A 15214-nucleotide genomic window follows, 5' to 3' on the forward strand; every position below is an offset into this window, starting at 1 on the left:
GGTGGCTTACCACCACTTGTAACTCTTTCTGCAAGAGATCTGATACCCTCTTCTGGTTACTGTGGGCATTGCACTCAGATGCAACAACAACAACAACAACAACAACAACACACACACACACACACACACACACATACATATGCATACACGCAAGCATGAACATACACGTGCACATGTACATGCACACACAGACACATACATGAAATTTAAAAATATTTTAATGGGAGAGATAATGTAAATACAGACTTCCAAAGGCCCAAGTAATGGAATCCTTGGAAGATTGTATCTTGATTGATGGGTCATCTACTTCAGAAAATCCCTATTCCAGTCAGCATTATGCTATGAGTAAGATTTAAAAGGTATTAAGATTAAGAGTTTGTCTTTGAAGTTTAGTATAATAATGCCGAACAATTTTCCTAAACCATGAAGATAGGCTAGTTCAGTTCCAAAATGTGAAACTACAAGTGTTACTAAGAATGAAAGAAACAAGGACTTCTAATTAAACAAAAGTGAACTAGGGACGTAAGATGTTCTTTATACAATATTGCGATAATGTTGCATTATGAATACAGTATTACGAACACAAAATTGTATTATGAATACAATAGCAAGACAAGGCTTTTCTTCAAACAAAAATAAAATAAGGGCTAGAGAGATGGCTCAGCGGTTAAGAGCACTGACTGCTCTTCCAGAGGTCCTGAGTTCAAATCCCAGCAGCCACATGGTGGCTCATAACCAGTTATAATGAGATCTGATGCCCTCTTCTGGTGTGTCTGAAGACAGCTACAGTGTACTCATATAAATAAATAAGTAAATAAATAGTAAATAAATAAACAAACATAACAGAAAGGGTGGGGAAAATAAATCACTTTATGTTCCTTAATGTGTGAGGAGTAAATGAGGAATCTAAGAAGAGGCATCCAAGCATGGACTCATGACTGGCCGGCACCACCAACAGTCGAGGGGCAGCTGTTAATATCATTCCTCATTTTACATTTTTTTTTCATTTTACATTTTTTTAAGTTGTAGATATTTCAGAAAGTGGAAGCTAACAAGTTATATGGACATTAAAATCTCATAAAGTACATTTAAGCCAAAGCCTGGCTGTAGGAGCGTTAAGCAGACATCGCATTACCTGACGCTTGGGGGGAGGGGTGGGTTGTAAGCTAAGGCAGTTACGGATCCGGATGCAGAGGACAAGGGAACACAAGCACATTAGGGAGAGGGGACTGTGTAGTTCCTTTGTGGGTTGAATGTAGGAGTCAGGGTGGGGGGATAGAGAAGAATCAAAACCATTTCCAAATCTCAACTTGATTTATAACTGAAAAGAAGCTCTTAACATGCTAGCCACCCCTGTCACCTCTGCTCAGAACTTTCCAAGTGACCCCTTGCTCACTGAAATACCTGATGCCTACTCCTAACCTCCCTTCACTCTAACCAGCCACAGGGACACCATGACTAGTCCCCAAACATGCCGAGTTCTGAGGTCTAGAAAGCTCATATTCCTAAGGCATCCTGGGAAAGTTTGACCCTCAGTGTGCAGGTGAAAAGGTAAGGTCCAACTTTTAAACTGTGGAACTAACGGTGGGTCATTAGCGTCATTGCCACCAGAAAGGGACTCTTCGGTAGCACTCAAGAGAAAGACCTGTTACAAAAGCCTAGGCCTGGGGTAGAATGTGCTAAAATTTTATGGGGAATTTGGGTCATTTCAGGGGAAAAAAGTCTTATAAATAAACATTTTTGTCAAATAAATAAATAAAACTGAGGTAAACCCAGTCCTGTACGCACTCCTGAGTCAGACTCCTCTTCTCCCACATACTTGCATGCACGATGAGGTCTTCGTCCGAGCTGATGCTTGAGTCATGTCTCTGAACCCCCAGAGATGTGCGCTAAACAAGCCTCTCTCCATTAGAAACACCCACCATGGCGCTTCTGTCAGAGCGAATACACTCATCGAGGAAAGCTAATGCACTCAGCACGCCTTAAGTTTCCCACTGCTCATCCTCATTGCCTGGAATATTCCTCCCTCAAATATCTGATGACTACCTCCCTCTTTCTCCAAGTCTTAGAGTCAACCCCTCAGTAAATCCTACCTTTGCCATTCCTGTTGAGTACCAGCCCCTCCCCATGCCCTATCTCCATTTCCCTACTATATTTCTCATAGTTCCCATCATATTCCACCAAATTATTCATTCTTGTACATCATGTTTTGTTGCCTTTTAAAGGCTAAGAATACAAGAAGTATGACTTAGAAGACCAGATAAACAGCTAATTGTTTACCTGAATGTAATTGTAGAGTCAATGAGTAGATAGAGAGCAATACTGAAAATAATAGTCTTGTCAACTTAGAATCACTTGGGAATGTCTAGGATAGTTTGATCTGTGGGCATGATTATGGTGGGGAGGGGTCCTATCCTGATTACACTAATTAAGATGGAAAGACCTCATCTTCCTGTGAATAGTATCACGTCAGAACTGAAAGAGAGAGCATCAGCATGTGTGTGTTAATGTGTTCTTCTTTGTTCTTTGTTGGGGTTCAGAAGTGACCCAAGAAACCAAAGGAACAACTATCTCAATCAAACGAAGATAGTTGATTGAGCATCTGCCCCAGGACTGACAGATCAGAGCCACAGACCGGACTCAGGGACAGTCTGTGACCCTGGAACCGGATCCTATAGAGTCTTTAAGCCTGAAATCCACAAACATCTGTGCCAAGTTATTCCACCAATCGGGATTTGGGGACAGAGGACTTCCTTAGGCACATGTCTTTGTTATACATTTTATCCTGTTCACATTGGTTGGGTTATTCAACTATGGCGGGGGACTCGCCTTGGCTAAACGTTCATGTCTTAACGTGCCAACCAGGATATTGTAACCCATGTAGATAACTCTTTTCTGCCAAGAAGGATGTCAACTCCCAGGGAGATTTTGGGAACTTAAAATTTTACTTGACCCCCTCCTCAAAATGGAAGTTCAGGACCCCAACATAAAGTGGGGGAAAAAAACATAAAAGCTCATACACAGGTGCAGAGTGGTTGATTCCAGTCCAAGGTTAGTGTGGCTAACTACACAGAGTAGTTATAACTGACCTCACTTGTGATTGGTTTTCAAGAGCACCAAAGCACAGAACATAACAGAATATGCTATCAACTCCGGAATGAGAAAGTTGCCCATCAACAATAGTGACAGTGTATGAGAAAGTTTCCTTGTAACAATAATTGTAGAGTATGAGAAAGCTTCCTTGTAACATTAGTAATAGCCTAAAATGGCTAACTAGACAGGCAGCAGTTACCCAGACCTTAACACTCTTGGCTGTTAGCGTAATGTGGCCCCTTGTTTCAAGTTCTTGAAATGAGGGACTGTAACCATGGTTTTGAGCCAAATCAACCCTTTCTCCCATTCATTGATTTTTCTGAGGATATTTTATCACAGTAACTTGAAAGGAAACTAAGACCCGCAGTAAACAGCTACAAGGAGTGGTCTGGAACGCCACAGAGATTTGAGGAGTTAGGAAATAGAAGTCATTGGAATGCAGATTTAACCCAGGAGTCCAGATCAAATATTCCACAGAAATCTACAGTCTTCCACTAAGAACTCTGAGTGCAGGCAAAAGAGACCAAGCTGTCTTAAACCAAGAAGCTCTTTAGAGCATCCTTCTCAAAATTTGTAAACTTCAAAAAGGGGCAAAAACAGGAAGAACAGAGTCCTAAGACACATAAATGAACAGAAATGAGCTCTTAGCATATCCAGTCATGCCAGAATGGTGCTAGAGCAAAACACTGGCCCTCCCAATGCTCGACCTTCTGCTGTGTGAATTTGCTTCTTCCCCTAGCTTATACAATACACCTGAAGTGCCCTTGTCTTCAGTAGAACGGTCCTCTCTGTCCCTGTATTTTACCATGATGTAAAAAGGGATTTCTTCTAAGCAAGGAGTCTTGAAGGTTGAGCTGACATATAAATAACAAACACATTTCACCCATGTGAAGAGTCAAGACAGTGCTAAGTTCAGGAGGTGAAACGTGAGACTCTGGTCCTTGATGTGTTGGAGGAGAAGGAAGCATGGGGTCAGTGAAGAGCAATAGAAGGGACGTGCCGAGCAATGAGGCAAATAAGGAAACGAGGCAAAAGAAATAACTTCAAGAGGCAATCATCAATTCCAAATGCCACAGGGAGGTCGAGCAATGTAATGACGGAAACCCGCCATTGTACTCCTTGGTAAGAAAAGTTTTACGGGAACAAATGGACACAGAAATTAGAACTCGGTGACCCAGAAAATGAAAGGAATGTGAAAGAAAATTGCATAAGAAGCCCTTTCAAAAAAATCAATACCTAGGATTTTGTAATCATAGTCCCCAACATTTCTGCTCCTTTTTCAACTGTTTTTGAGAATTGAATACATGATTACTGTATTTACATAATTTCTACTCCTTCCTCTCCCCATTCAGCTCCTTCCTTCTTAGATTTATGGCCTCTGCTTTATTATTGTTTCAGTGTGTGTGTGTGTGTGTGTGTGTGTGTGTGTGTGTGTGTGTGTACAACCCACTGATACACACACACACACACATTATATATATATATATATATATATATATATATATATTACTGAGTCCATTTTGTGTTGCTAGTATCTAGATGTTTAATGATTTGGGGCTGGTTGCTTGAGATCAGATAAGTTATCTAATCTCAAACCCTTATGTAGGGTTTATATCACAAACGTATCCGTAATGGCTGGGCATTCCTCTGTCACTTCCTCTTTTGCCTAGTTGTGCATCTTTGAGGAAGCTTCTGTTAGCTGGAAGGAAAAAAAAAAGTTCCTTTGAGGAGGAGCGATGTAAACAATTACGTATCCATGCAGCGATTCGCTTGAATGTAGGGATTTTTATTTGTTTGATTTGATCTGAGTTTAATTTTTTTTAACTTGGCATTCAGAATAATGGGTTCCATTACAGAATGTTCAAACATTAATAGTGTACATGTTCACCTCTCTAGGACTCCATCATGAGTAAGATTGTTATATAGTGTTAATATTAATGAAAATATGAAACACCTCAAATATCAATAAAGCAGGAGGTTGAGTGAGTACACATCTGTTCAACAGAACATTACAGCCAGTAAAGCAATGTGCTAGAAATAATTTATGTATATCCAAATCTGCCCACTGTACACTGTGGAATGGACACACTTGAAGCCCTACTTGTACTAGAATTTTGGCTTACAATTTTTAATATTAATTAACATATACAAAGACAGTTTCCATATATGCAGAATATAATTTTAAGATGCCCTTGACTCTAAATAACTGTCCAGCAAATGCTTAGATCATTTCTTTTTATTTGTTGTTTGCTTATATTTGTTTCAGGGAAGGGTTGAAATTCTTTATTTTCTTCGCTTTGGGAATTTCTTGCCTGCCTCCAACGTATTTAGATACATCATGACTACCTCCTCCCCTCTGCTCCCCACTCCAATAATCCTTGGATACCCCTCACACACTAACTTCATGCCATTTTTTTAACAACCAACTGAGTCCCATTAGGCATGCTATAAGCACAGGTGGTAGAGCTCTATGAACTGGAGCATGGCTACATGGGCCACACTGTAGAAGAAAACTCACTCTCTGGTCCCCAACAGCCACCTCCTGCCAACAGCACCTCAGCTAGGTGTGGGACCTGGAAATCCCCTCCCTTTTCCATGCTGGAGTATGGATTGGCTTGATCTGCAGGATAGACCATTTCTTACCCCATCCAGAAGACTCAAAGGGTGGCTCACATGTTGCTCTGTAGCCAATTCAGGTGGTCTCAAGGAAGGAAATCTCTTCATTTCTTGATCTTAAAATTCACTGAGGGGTTGGTGATTTAGCTCAGTGGTAGAGCGCTTGCCTAGCAAGCGCAAGGTCCTGGGTTCGGTCCTCAGCTCCGGGGGAAAAAAAAACCACTGAGATCAGCTATACCTTAGCAACAACTGACCTCTCTCTGAGTCTGCACCATCAGCTCGACAGCATCCCTCCTGCTGTGGTCTAAATGTTTGTATGCCCACCGGAAAACTCACAGGTTGGATCCTAACTCCAAGGTTCTTGGTGATAATTCAGAGTACAGTGTAAGAAGGCCTTTGGGGTGGTTGGGGATTTAGCTCAGTGGTAGAGCGCTTGCCTAGCAAAAGCAAGGCCCTGGGTTCGGTCCCCAGCCCCAAAAAAAAAAAAAAAAAAAAAAAAAAAAAAAAAAAAAAGAAGGCCTTTGGGAGGTAAAAAGTAAGTCATGACATGAATGGAAATAGGGCCTTATAAGAAAAAAAGAGAAAGACAGACAGACAAGAGACACAGACACAGAGACACAGACAAGAGACACAGACACAGAGCGACAGACAAAGAGAGACAGAGAGAGAGAGCTATCATCCCTTCCAGCCATTTTACTGTGCATTGACCTTGGACTTTTCTACCTGAAGAACTGTGGGAAATAAATGTTTTCTGTTTATAAAGAACCCAGTTTACCGCCTTTGATTACAGTAACTGCAACACACTTAGATGTCTCCTTCCTGACGTCAATTTAACTCCCACGTGCTAATGCTTATTCTACTTAGGTATGTGACATAGAAAAATAAAATGAGGTCCTCATGGAGCTCCCGGTGACACCAGCAGTATAGCATGGGGCAGTAGACTAGGGAATGCCCCATAATGGGAATTATTTTATATAGAAGTCTTGGGAAACCATTGCACAAGTCAAGCGGTGATCTTAGAAAGAGTGGTACTGGATTCCTGACCTGGGAAAAATGGAAATCCAGTTGCAGAGAATTCCAGGGTGGAAGAAGTCAGTTTAGTGGACACTATCCATGAAGGACAAGTTCGAGTGAGAACTATTTCTCTCTCCATGATCCTTACGTGCGCTGTAAGATGAACGGAGGAACTGGCACTATTTGGCACCGTGGCAGCTGGCGCAGTGGTTGATGGAGGAGTTGGAGTTACAGGAGAGAGCAAGCACCAGAAGCTGGCGAAAGGCGATTTTGTGACTTCTTTTTAGTCACAAACTAAAGGCAACTCTAGACAGGAATGGCCTTGAAAGAGTAGACCCACAACTTATAGATGGACACCTTTCATATTTCCTTGGAGCTACAGGTATGCTCAGCTTGACTTCCGTGACTGGGGTACAGGAAAAAAGGTCACACATCTGCTGGATCTAATCAGACAATGGCTGTCAGCGGAGCAGCGGGTGCCTATGGATCTTTGGCTGGGCAGATTGGCCACCTGCTTGGCTGTTCCAAAGTGGTGGGGATTTGTGGAATGCATGAGAAATGTCTCTTTTTGACCTCAGAGCTGGAGTTCGATGCTGCAGTCAATTACAAAACAGGAAACGGCTTCAAGAAGCGTGCCCAGACGGAGTGGATGTTTGCTTTGACAATGTTGGAGGTGACATCAGCAATGCAGTGTTACGTCCGATGAATCAGAACAGCCACATCGTTCCGTGTGGTCATTTCTCAGTACAATGAAGATGTGCCCTGTCCTCCTCCACTGCCCCCTGCTGGAGAAGCGATCCAGAAAGGTAGAAACATCAAGAGAGAGATTTTGGGCATTAAATTATAAAGATAAATTTGAGCCTGGAATTCTACAGCTGAGTCAGTGGTTTAAAGAAGGAAAGATAGAGGTCAAGGAGACTGTGGCAAAACGGCTTGGAAAGCATGGGGCTGCATTCCCTCCCCTTCATGATAACGGAAGCAACGTAGGGAAGCAAATCGTCTGCATTTCGGAAGATTCTTCTCTGTAGTCTTGGTGTATCTTCACCACAGAGACCCTCCATTCTTCACTTCCCACAAAGATCCTTAAGAGACATTTAAATGTTACGGGTTGGGGATTTGGCTCAGTGGTAGCACTGACTGCTTTGCCTGAGTTCAAACCCTCAGCATCCAAGTGCAAGGCCCTGTAATGGGATTGATGTCCCCAGTGCTCTGAAAAAAAAAAAAAAAACAAAAAAAAAAAAAAAAAAAATATTTAAAAAATAATCTTACAGTACAAAAAAGAAAGAAAGAAAAATAAATCAGGAACCTGAATTGCCTGTTTGTATGGATCGTTACTTATATGTCTAAATTGAAAATTCTTTGATTATTGTTTAGAGAAGTCACAATCATCAGTAAATAGATTCCATACAGCAGCATTGAATGTGCATACGGAGAGTTTACAGCTGTAATCCCCCTTGCAGATTTGTCTCCCCCTCTTTAAGCGCTACATTAAAAAGCCCTATTACTTACAGCCTGTCTAATTTCCACAAAACCCAGGAGCAGAACTTCCTCCTAATTGTATTTTTTTATTCAACCAATAAAAATGTAAACTAACGTTTTAAATGACCTTGGCAACTGAGAGACTAATTTATGCTTCCCTTAGATCATAAAGCAACAGTGAATTAAAAATCAAGAGGAATAAAAATGCTGATTGCTTTTTTATGCAAAAATGGAATAGCCAAAGTCAAGTTGGAAAAATACTAAAAAAAAAAAAGTGTTTTATGCCTACTTGCTTTACTCTAATGAAATCATTTTTGTTAATTATTTTTTATACATATGAGTGTTTTGCCTGTGTATGTGCCTATGCACCATGTATGTCTGGTTCCCACAGAGGCCAGAAGAGGATATCAGATTCTCCTGGGACTATAGTTACATAGAGTTATGAACTACCATATGGTTGCTGGAAATTTAAACCTGGTTCTCTACAAGAGCAGTCCGTGTTCTTAACCACTCAGCCGTCTTTCCAGCCCTGGAACTATTTTTTAAGATTGTATTCTCCTCACAAAAACAAAACAAACTAATAAACAAACAAAAAAATGAGTATATGCTTATAGCTATTTTTTTTCATGTGCTGTTTCCAAAAGCTAATATGGGTAAGTTAACAAGAAAAGAAATAAAAATGAGAAGCATTTTAATGTTTAGTTCAATTAAGATGACTTTTAAATGAAGACGCAATGATAAACAGTTTATGGAGCCACCAATTAGACAAGATGGATGAAGCAAAAAGAATGCAGACCGACAGGACGGATGTAGATCGATCCTGAGAGACACAGCCAGAATACAGCAAATACAGAGGCGAATGCCAGCAGCAAAACCACTGAACTGAGAAGCAGGACCCCGGAAGGAATCAGAGAAAGAACTGGAAGAGCTTGAAGGCTTGAGACCCCATATGTACAACAATGCCAAGCAACCAGAGCTTCCAGGGACTTACCTAAAGACTATACATGGACTGACCTGGACTCTGACCTCATAGGTAGCAATGAATATCAAATATATATATATATATATATATATATATATATATATAATGACTATGCAGAAAATGTCTTAGTCAAACACTCTGGCCAACACATTTTAATATTAAATAAAATTTAGTGTCAAATAATCAGAAATATCAGAAAATTCTCAATTTACTCCTTAGAGGCAGACAAATTCAAAAGAATTTCCTATGTAGGTTTAGGTGGGAATTGTCAAAGATTTTCAAATTGTTAAAAAGAAAAATGTGTGACTTTTGTTAAAAACTGCAACTGTGACTACTCAATGAATATTGGAAATACTGTGTTCTCTCACCTTGCAGAATTTGGGCAATAAATATATAACTATCCAGACTCTGAAAAAAAAAAAAAAAAAAAATCAAAAAGGACCAGTGTTGAGGTTCAACTGATGTTCTAAGCAAGAGATTGAAGGCTTCCTGTGAATTCCGAGTGCTCTGGATAGAAGCTACTAATTCAGTATAACAAGACTATGCTGTTGGGAGACAGTTCCGTGCACTGCTGTGTCAAGGGAGGTTGCAGTGCGGACGTTGCCATTGTCCTATTGAAACATCTCCTGTCTCAATGATGTCTACAAATTCTTTTCCATCACCTCTGATTGGTTAGTAAAGAGTTGATTCAGCCTATAGCTGGGCAGAAGAAAATAGGGCAGGACTTCCGATCCCAGTAGGTGGGAGTCCCAAGCAAAGGGGGAGAGGCTGGGAAGAAGGAAAAAAGAGGACAAAGACCAGGAAGATTGAGAAAGAGCAGATGGCCAAGGGAGCCGGCTCACCAGGGGAGCGGCTGCCTCGAGCAGATCGCCAGGGGAGTCGCCATGACGACACACATGGAACAGAGGGAGACAGGGCAAGACTCAGGTGCATGTAAAGAACCACCTGACTGGAAGTAGGCAGCCATAGAGGGTTAGAACAGGTCAGTATCTGCCCAGCATAGTGTCTGCAGCTTGCTAAGAAATGTACTAGGTCTCTGTCATTTATTCGGGAGCTAAAAACAGGCTAGAGCAAGCATAGACGTGCCCTGTCCTTACTTGGGAGCAAAAGAGGCAAAGAAAAACCCCTGGGATTACATACACACGACGCTGTTGTAATTGGAAGAAAACACTTTTCTCTCTCAGAGTAGTTCCTGGTGACGTAAATGGCTGTGTTCACACAATTCAGTGAGCCTAGACAGCAACCTTCACAGAAAATGTTCAGGAAGATTTCTGTGGGCTCAATGCGCTCCTTTACTCCTTGAATGCAGAAGTTGTTCAAACATGCGTATCTCCCGCAAAGGTTTACGGGTTGAAATCTTCATGGCAAACAACTTGGCGGTGTTAGGAGCTGAGGTCTTCGGCTTGAGTTCTCATGAAATGACGTAAAAGGAGGCTCATCTGACCTCACCATCTGGCCGTTGATGGTGTCATCTATGGAGCAGGATACAGGGTCTCACCATATACCAAATCGGCTGTGCTTTGGTTCTTGTCTTCCCAGTCCCCAGAACTATGAAAACATCCAGACGATTAAAGCAGACTCTTCAGCTAGAAATGTAATAAAATCACAACACATAAAATACTCGACAGTGATTTTAGGAACATACAGGACTTCAAGAACTCAGAAGTTGGTTCTGTTACTGTTCCCAGGTGAGCTTAACTATTTATTTATTTGTGTGTGTGTGTGTGTGTGTGTGCGTGTGTGCACGCATTCACACCCAAGTGTACTCTCACACATGATGCACCTGCACATACATGTGGAAGAGTCACTGCACACATACAAGTCAGAGGATAACATTAAAGAATTAGTTCTCTCACCCATTCAGAGCCTGCCCCGCATGTGGCCCATACATATGCAGCCACCAAATAGATAAGATGGATGAAGCAAAGACGTGCAGGTCGACAGGAACCAGATGTAGATCTCTCCTGAGAGACACAGCCAGAATACAGAAAATACATAGGCGAACGCCAGCAGCAAACCACTGAACTGAGAATAGGACCCCCGTTGAAGGAATCAGAGAAAGGACTGGAAGAGCTTGAAGGGGCTCGAGACCCCATATGAACAACAATGCCAAGCAACCAGAGCTTCCAGGGACTAAGCCACTACCCAAAGACTATACATGGACTGACCCTGGTCTCTAACCTCATAGGTAGCAATGAATATCCTAGTAAGAACACCAGTGGAAGGGGAAGCCCTTGGTCCTGCCAAGACTGAACCCCCAGTGAACGTGATTGTTGGGGGGAGGGCAGTAATGGGGGGAGGATGGGGAGGGGAACACCCATAAAGAAGGGGAGGGGGAGGGACTAGGGGGATGTTGGCCCAGAAACCAGGAAGGGGAATAACAATCGAAATGTAAATAAGAAATACTCAAGTTAATAAAGATGAAAAAAAAAGAAAAGAAAAAATAATTAGTTCTCTCCTGACATCTGTGAATTCTAGGAGGGAAGTCAGGTTACTAGGCCGGCACGTAATTCCCCACTATTCTCTGAGCCACCTATAGACTCATCCCCAGTGCTTCTGACACAATTTCTGTAGCTAACAAGCTCTGCTTCCCTTGAGATAATATCTTCATTCAATATAAGAAATTCCGGAAAATCTAAAATTTGAAAAAAAAGTAATATTTTACCACTATTATGTGTGTGTGTGTGTGTGTGTGTGTGTGTGTGTGTGTTGCAAGAGCTATACATGTATTGAAAGTTAGAATCCCCTGTGATCAATAACATCAAAGTTACTAACAGTCTTTTCTTTTTTTTTTTTTTTTTTTTTTTTCAGAGCTGGAACTAACATGCCAGTTGGGTGCTCTCTACCACTACTAAATCCCCAACCCCTTCTTTTCTATATCTTCCTCTACAGTGCAATATAAATAAATAGCATGACAACACATGTCTACATAATTGAAATGATACTTTTTCAGACCCAAACACTTTCAAGCTTCATCCAACATTCTTGAATAATGGCTACAAATATCTCACTAGGTGAACAGGTCAAACGTTTAGCTAAAGCTTCTATTGCTAAGATTTGGGTCGCTCTGAGGGTTATTCATTCATTCATTCCATTGACAAAATTTCCTAAAAGGCCAAGAAGACAATTCATATAAACTATTTAAGTATCAAAATAAATATGCCTATTTTAGATGTGAAGGTTCTTTTGTCCATCTCCCGGCCCCAATATGTCTGGCTTCTAGCCAGACTTCCAAGCATCCCATTCCTTAAAGCAGATTGAGAAGCAGAATTAAAGGAAACAGATGTGGCTCTTAGAGGCAGCGTGGCACAAGGGACGGTTCTCAGTTGCTTGAGTCTTTATTACTCTCCATAGAGATGTCAAAGATGAGCGGCCCCGCAGTCTTGTACCCGGATCGGCGTTCACTGGGGAATTAATCACCAGTCAGATCCAAACGTGGACAGGTGACTTTTGAAACCATGATTGAAATTAAGAAGCTCAAGCATCAAGACTCTGCTCAGAGATTCAGAGGGTCCAGTCAAGGCCTCACTGGTTGAATTGGAAGAGACACTGTAGGGTTGGGTTGTGCCTAGGATGACCTGGTTCCACACCGTGCTTGTTAAGCAAACCTTGACTTGGGGAGCTATGAGGACTGACAGACAGGGGCATTGTGGGAGGGATACGAGCTGGTCTTGAGGTTATTCTGCATGGCTTATTAAGGAACTAGGCTTAGTCACCAAAGCTGCAGATCACTGGGATGCATTTTGGGTTTTACTGTGTTTGTTTTTTCCCAAGCACTGAAAATGGAGGCGGAAAATTTGCTGAACTTTTGTTTATTTTCTTTATAATATTTACTTACCAGGCTAATCAGAACTATAATATCAGGTAAAAAAAATTAAAATAGAAAATTGTGGGATATGGGTGGGGAAATCCGGGTCTGTAGAAGAGTGTTTCTTGCTTGCACGTCTGTAATGGTTTGTATATGCTCGTCCCAGGAAATGGTACTATTAGAAAGTGTGGCCTTATTGGAATAGGCCTTGTTGAAATAGGCTTGTCACTGTGGGTGTGGGATTTAAGACCTTCATCCTAGCTGCCAGGAAGCCAATCTTTTCCTGTTTGCCTTCAGAACAAGATGTAGAACTCTCAGCTCCTCCTGCACCGTGACTGCCTGGATGCTGCCATGTTCCTGCCTTGATGATAATGGACCCTGTAAGCCAGCACCAATTAAATGTCCTTATAAGAGTTGTCTTAGTCACGGTATCTGTTCACGGCAGTAAAACCCTAACTAAGACAATGCCCTAAGTTGAATCCCCAGGAAGGAATGGAGGGATGGAGAAGGTAGGGAAGAGAGCACAAAAAAAGTATGGGCAGTGATGAGTGTAAGGGGTATATGCAGGTACAAAGACTCACCAATATCTGTACCAATATCTGACAGACTGAGGTGCATCTGGTATGCAATTATTTATCAACACGCCTCAGTAAACCTGAAAAACGAAGAATACATGAACAGTATCAGTTCCAACGTTTAAAACAATGAAAAGGAAAGAGCTGTTCAGATCAATGATGCCGATGATAGAACACCCAGGTATCAGTGGGAGGGAAGAGTGAGAGTAAATGCCTGTTTAATTAGGGGGAAACAGGTTAGCACCGCTGCTCTAAAATACAATCAGTGTTGAAACAGGACTTTCCTATACATGCCATAGATTGCAGTGTTGTTATGGTGCCTGAAAATCACTCCTTCCTCCTCTCCTCAGGGCTGAGTCATTTGTTTTCTGCCTCTGTCCAGCCATAAATCATCATGTATTAGCTCCGTGCAATGAGCCTAGTTCTGCCCACCCCATTGATATTCATTTATGTACACAATCGGTGCAAAGGCATGGAAATGAGCTATAGGCCTTTCGCTTCTTATGTTTGCTTATTAATTAGATTGGGACTTGGGGAACGGGGATAAAGGCATTCAAAAGCTATGTGTTTTCCTTTGACTGAAGGAACAGCTGTTGAAAAAATTAATAAATGATAAAGTAAATGTAACTAACTGGAAGAAAAGAACAGCCCTGTGGGCCGGGAAAGTATCTGAATAAGTTAAGCTGTGCTAAAATATGTGTGCATGGGCTGGAGACGATGAGCAGGCACAATTGCTGAATAGCTGACTTCTTTCTCCTGAAACGTCAGCTTCTTCCGTGTTTACTCAGTCACTGGCAGGCTCCCTGCGATGCTAGTTACCGATCTCTGGTTTTAATCCCAATCAATTCTTGCTTCAAATGTCCATCTCCATAGCACCTACATGGACTCATTAGGTCGAGAGTGTGTGTGTGTGTGTGTGTGTGTGTGTGTGTGTGTGTGTGATGAGTGACAATGATAATATGTGGGAAAGGATGTATTATACATTTAACAATAATAATTAAAAGAAGATGTCATGAAGTTGAGAGGCATTGAGGACACAGTATAAATTATATAGAAACAATTAAAGGAAAAAAAGAGGCCTTGAATTTTAAAGAGAGGGAGTAGGGTTATGCTTGGAAGGGTTTGGAAGGAAGGAAGGAAGAAAGAAAAAGAAAGAAAGAAAGGAGAGAGAGAGAGGGAAAGAGAGAGGGAAAGAGAGAAAGAAAAAAGAAAGAAAAAGAAAAAGAGGGGAAATAATGTAATTATATTTTCAATTGTTAATTACTTGTTTTAAAGCCATATATGTCTATAATCCCAATGCTGGAACAAGATGGAAATGCAGCTTTTGGGGGATTGGTGCTCCCTCAATATAGTCAAAGCAGCAAGGTCCATGTTCAGTGAGAAACCATCTCAGATAGATAGATGGATAGATGGATGGATGGATGAATGGATGGATGGATGGATGGATGGATGGAGATAGAGATAGAGCAATGGAGGAAGATATTCAACACCATCGTCTAGCCTCCACACATGCAGACACAGACAAATACACACATTCACAAACAGCACACACATTCGCACACCACATATAACCCATAGGCACTCCCTGGAAACCCTCTGTTCATGTCAGCCAGAGAATCAAGTAGATGATCTTCACTCTCTCTCCAG

The 15214-nt window shown here is 41.5% G+C and overlaps 1 pseudogene; it reads left to right on the top strand.

The window, feature by feature from the left end:
• LOC116884399 overlaps window positions 1-7751 on the top strand; it is a 72189-nt pseudogene extending 64438 nt beyond the window's left edge.
• The last annotated feature ends 7463 nt before the right edge of the window (window positions 7752-15214 follow it).

The sequence above is a fragment of the Rattus rattus genome, chromosome 15 (assembly GCF_011064425.1).
Source record: "Rattus rattus isolate New Zealand chromosome 15, Rrattus_CSIRO_v1, whole genome shotgun sequence".
Taxonomy (NCBI): Eukaryota; Metazoa; Chordata; class Mammalia; order Rodentia; family Muridae; genus Rattus; species Rattus rattus.